This window comes from Enoplosus armatus, chromosome 21 (assembly GCF_043641665.1).
Source record: "Enoplosus armatus isolate fEnoArm2 chromosome 21, fEnoArm2.hap1, whole genome shotgun sequence".
NCBI classification, from domain to species: domain Eukaryota; kingdom Metazoa; phylum Chordata; class Actinopteri; order Centrarchiformes; family Enoplosidae; genus Enoplosus; species Enoplosus armatus.
The window spans coordinates 2,837,275-2,843,274 of record NC_092200.1 but is presented as its reverse complement, the minus strand read 5'-3'; positions in this window follow the sequence as shown (position 1 = coordinate 2,843,274).

Here is a 6,000-nt window from a genome sequence, read left to right as displayed (position 1 = left end):
GGAACTTTTCACACACATGGATTTGAAAGGAACCAGTTTTTTTTCCACTGTGATAAGCCAGGTTTGTTCCGAGGTTGATGGAGAGTGGCGGACGGTGTTGTTTAAACCCCCGCTGAACTATTTCTTCCTCTGATCACTGGATCAGTGTGGAACTACAAACACACAGAAAGCAACAAAGGAGACATTTATGCTGCGTGTGTTTGTTTCTGGTTAGACGTGGCTGCCTCTGCATACACCCCCCGCATACCAAACATGTAACGGAGCGCGCGCACTCCCCCTAATTGTTATTCTATTGACTCTGGGAAGTGGGGGTAAAGGCTTAGACTCAGCCAGACCTTCTGATATGAGACGCGTGCACTCGCTGCCGGGGCATGAGCCCTTTTGAACCTGAGATATTGTACCTATTAGTTCAGTTTAGGTTAATTAAGTTCAGGGAAAAAAAGCACATTTTCATGCTCACGAAAACATGTCCCGACTGCTGCCACTGTGTGAGTTAAAATACTCCGGAGTGGGATGTTATTTTTCATTTGGAGAAACATGTTTTCCTTTCTTTCTTCTACATTCATTTTCATTTGCTTCATGTAAATAATTAAGCAGGAATAACATTGCAGACAGACTACATATAAATACATTCATAATTCCAGCTTTTCACGTTCTGCGTGCATTCGTGTTTGTTGCTTGCATCAGTCACAACGTACGATTTCTACTTCAAAAGTTACTTTAGTCTTTCATTTAAGATTCAGCAGACAGGGTCACGGGGACAGAGCAGAGAGTAGGGGTTATGGGGAATGACAGAACAGGGAGGGGTAAATATCAGAGCAAGGCACACTGTTCCTGAGGTTTGTGGTCCTGCTGCTCCGAGGCCCCACGTCTCCTCAGCTCCTGTCAGCTCATCAAGGCCAAGTCCCTGCCTATCCCCGCTGGAATACCGCATCAAACAGCCCGGGGAGCCTTTTATCCCAAACAGAATGCCGCCCCTTGTCACAGCGGAGGCTCTGCAACAAGATGCACGCGGATGGCAAAGTTTAACACGGCGGAGTGAAAGTCAATACCCTGCCGAGGTGGCGTAGCTCAGACACGGGTGGGGGGGGGGGGGGCGGTGAAAAGGTCACCAGGAAAATGGGATCTTGAAAGACACAGCTTGTCTGAGACAAGAGCACGCAAAGCAGGAAGCCAGATGATGCCAGGCCGGCAGTTAATGTCACGGTTCACTCTTTCGACCCGGTGCCAATTCTGATGTCTCACAATTAAGGCCAAACATCTTATTTTTGTCTTTTCCACCAATTACTGTAAAGGTTACAGCTTCGGTTGTGAACTTGAGCGCGTGTATACAAATCCCCCCCCCCCCCCCCCCGTTCATGTGCGCATCTACCTCGACAAAGACACAAAATGACTTCCCTCGTCTAATTTCCCTTTGTTTCGACCTGTAGCCAAAATCAGACATGAAAAGGCTCGACTGCGCACCCCAAAGACACAGAAGAGCTCTTTGTACTCTGGCTTGTTCTGCTCCATGCCATTTTTAATCTCAGGCAGAAGGGAAGAGAGCTGCTCCTCTTATCTTAGATGACATGGAGGCTTTGCTCCCGCTCTCTGGCGCTCTCTCATCTTGTTCCTCTGAAACCTAACCCTCTTTTATGCTTTCCCCTAGTGGTGGTTGTGGTGGAAAAGTGATACGCTGAATGTGACTGGCTGAATTTTGTTTATTATTCCATCTGAAGGCTGTTACTTGATAAGTGGGGGTAACGAAGGGCAGACGCCAAGTAGGGTATTACCATCCTGGGCTGTATTTTAATTGATTGATAAGTCTGGTGCACCTAACTGTTGTCATTATTTTTAATTGCCTATTGGATGCACAACACTATTAACAGCTTATTTAACTTTCAATCTTGGGAGAGAGGGTCAGGAGTGTTTATTTAGTGGATTTTATTCTCTGCTTTCTCTGGTTACGGACCCCGGAAAGGTCGCCCATGTCTCTTTAGTTGGAGACACAACCGACCGAATCCGAGGCTTTTTTTTTTTTGTTTTTTTGTTGTTGTTCTGAAGTTGTGCAGATTCATTTCAGCAGGAAAAGTTTGTGCTGCTCGCAATAATGAAATAGAAAGATACTGTGGGTGAAAGGGACTGGGAGAGGAGGGGTGTCAACGAACCATACAAACATAGCCACCTGCGTTAGCGTTAGCCGTGATCAACTTAATCACAGCTGTAAGTCAGTGCTAATAGTACCTTCCATCTAAAATATTTAGTGAACTTAAGAAAACTGTAGAAAATGTGGAAATTGCTGACGTAGGGTGGGGGTTTGACTAACGCTAATGTAGCTACAATAATACGTTAGCTAACTTAGCTAGCTAGCTTGCGAATGGTAGCTAGCCAGCCTGCTAAACTCTGCCTTCTAAAAGGACGCTGCTGTTTTGACAGTCAGTTAATCTTTTAAGTCATTTTTCAATCTAAAATGTCCCTCCGTGTTTCCTGCATTTCTGTGACATTACATTTCATTTGATTGTTGGTCTGACAGAACAACACATTTGATGATGTTTTTCACTTTCTGTCTCACATTTTCATAAACTAAACGGTTAATTGAAAAAATAATAATCAGTAAAAACGATAATAATAATAAAAAGTGATTGTAACCTGCTGTAGAAGACGCTGCCAGTGTGTGGGCTTAGACAGAAAACAGCAGGTGCGGGTGTTTTGCTTGCGTTGTTCAAAACTTGACTCTACTATTATTTTCCTATATTAGGATACCATTTTGTGCAATATTTGCTCATTTAACCAACAGATTATCTTTATATAAACAGAACTGTCATTCTCTGTATACTTGCAAACTGTGACACCGCCTATGTGTCAACCGAAAGGCGGATACTTGAGTCTCAAATGACGGCTCAGGGGAGAAAAACGGCTAATGAGACGATAGTGTAAGACTGATTAATGGAGTGGTAAGAAATGGTAATTGAGAGTGTACTTGTCCAGAGAGGACGTGTAACTCTTAACAACCATGAAATCTGCTTTCCTAGTGAAAGACCTGAACAGTCTGTTGTAAGTCTTGGTGAAAGGTACTATGAGGTGACAGAACAAGTCATGGCCTTTATAAGCCTACAGCCCTCAACCGTAAGAGAAGGGCGTTCTTGATCCGATGCGTGAAAGCACCGTGTCCCTATAACATCCTGCATATTATCACAAAACCAAAGTCCAGCAACATGCAGAACATAACTGTATCCAATCTATTTCTACGGCGGATCTGGGCCTTTGTGAAGGGACTTGTTTTCCAGACGTCTAGCACCATAACAGACCTTAAAAACAGACAGAGGCCCTTCCATAAACCCTATAGCTTCAATTTGTTCTGCCAATTATTATCCTCTGCTCTGCCACAGTGATGGAAGGTGTTGTTCAATGGGGCTGAATGCCACCTTCTCTGTGGCCCGCCCTGACAAAGAGGGAGCCCCTGCCTTTTTTTCTGGGGGTCCAGTCAAGCATTCGCTGACAGATTGGCTGGGGCGCTAACCAGTCAGGTCTTCAAAGAGACAAAGAGGATGGGGAGGGCAGCAGGGATGGGAGGGGGGGGGGGGGGCGGCCAGTGGTGAAGAAGAATGACCTGCCAAATGAGAAAGAAGACATATTGAAAGGGACAGAGTGGGAGAAAGAAAAAACATATTGAACCGATGGAGAAGTACAACCTTTTGACCATCTGGCTCGGTGGGTGACAACAGCCTTCATCTGTATTTTTAGAGCTGTACAACACACCAAATTACTCTGTCAGGAAGATTAAGGAGAGTCAAAGGGCTGTCGAGTGGAAGAAGAAAAAAAAAAAAAGAGCAAAGTCGTCCCAATGGAAGTGAAGAAACTCCAAACTTTGCTAGCTTACATCTGGAGCTCCATCACTTTATTTGGACTATAAATACAATATGAAAACAGTTCAGACTATGCAATGAAAAAATGCAAAATAAGAACCCGAGCAGCAGCCTAGAACACTTCTTGTTTCTGTGTAATATATTCTCATTTCTGTTTAAACATGGTTGAGTACATCTCCAATATAATTTCACTTTCCCAGTCCTTCTCCTATTCAGGAGAAATATGCAAGAGACTCAACTCTGAAAACCTCTTTTTGCTGCATTAATTCCATGATTGCTTAAATGAAACACTGCTATTTTCTCGCTCAGTGCTAAACAGGGATCAGATCTCCGTGACCATGACTAATCTTCCGCTGCGCTTTTTGTGTGTATTGGCCTGCACCTAATTTTTCAGGATCTTTTTGCCAATTTGGAAAACTAATTGCTTTGACTCTAACTGGGCAAGCAGCAGAATATAATGCAGTTTAAAGCTTCATCTTTTACGGCCATAAATCCCTCTACAGATCCAGCCGTGTACGACACTGGCTCATTAAAATGCATTAGGGCAGGTTCGCCGGTGTGAGAGGGAAGGTGATTTTTTTTTTTTCCCTTCATCCTTTGCGTTTTCTACTTCGCTGGTCAGTGATCCAAGGACCCTGCTCTCCCGGCAATCTCCACACACACTCCCAGCCGTCACACACTCCTGAGTTTTTCCCCACCATGCTGGTCACTTTATTCACTTGCAAATACCCTGAGATGAAATGAGTTGCTTTTGTGGTGCAGGCAGGAGCATTTCCCTCCACTGCTCACTATCTACCACCTCATGTCTCTCTCTTCTCATTCCTCCATCCTTTGCTTGCCTGATTTCACCCCTCCTCTTTGATTTCCACCCCCCACTCCCGCTGTAATTTCACCCCAATCCTGCTGTCAATCTACCCCCCTACGACTCTCTCTCCTTCCCCTCCTCTTCCTCTTTCTCCACCTCTTCTCCGTCCACCGCTCCTTCCCATGCTCAGAGGTTGTAGATGGCTGGATTACGCTGGAACCGGGGGAGGCCGTCCCACTGATTGTAAAGAGAGGGACAATTGGTCCTTTAGTCTGATTGGGTCCCCAGATAGGCAACACGAGGCACGAGAGTGTGCAGACAGCTGTGAGTAGAGGCAGCAAGAGAAGATATATATATATTTATATAGAGATGGAGAGAGGAGAAACTTTACAAAGAGGACAGTGAGCGAGACCGTGGACTCAAGGTGACTTTAGGGAAACTGATGCACTGCAGGCAGTAGCTTTCACAACTTTTACAAGGGAAATTTAGCGAGCGTGCAGGGAAAAGAAGAACAAAGAGATAAGAGAAGAAGAAAAAACGAGCATTTTTCACAGAAGAGGAATAGAGTTGAAACGGAAAAAGGTAAGGCATGGAATTATTCCTAAAAAAAAAATGATCCTTGACTTTCACCGGTCATGTTTTGAAACACAATGGTGCCAATGAGAGACGCCAGTAATACTTTCAAGCTGTAAACAGGGAATGGTGAGGATGATTTAAGGGTGACTGGGGATTTGTCAGCTGTAACTGAGCGTTGAAACTCTGGAGATGGAGTGTGCAGGGATGAATAAGGCACGAGGTGGGAGCACTGTTTCATTACTTCACTGAATCAATACTTCAGTTTTTGTGTGTGTGTGTTAATTGATAGACAATGTTTACAGAAACAAATATATCGCATGTCTGGCTGTCAAAAGTAGGTCACGGTGATTATTCGGAGAGCCCTGCCTCGGGAGGGGGCTGGGTGGCACATTAAAAAACTTTTGTGAACGCGAGCTCAGGCTCAAAGCGTGGCTCCAATTCTCAGCACGTCTGCACTGTCGCTACTTCAAACAAGTCATGCTGAAGGAGAGGAATGCCTATCTGCTTTTACGGACCTCTGTTTGGCATTCAGACCTCATTCCTCAGCCTGAGCCAAGGTTCTAGTTTCTCAAGATGAGGACAGATTCATTTTTTTTCTCTAAAAGCCATTAAGCTATCGCCTGTCTTGTAAGCTCGGGTCGACAAATAAGACACTAGATTGGCATGTGCGCTCTCGCCGGGGCAGAAAGACTTTTCTTGCCATTATCATTGTCAGCAAGAGGCGGTGAAGGATCCTCTGAAAGATGAGCATTGTGCGCAGGCCTCCATATTAAC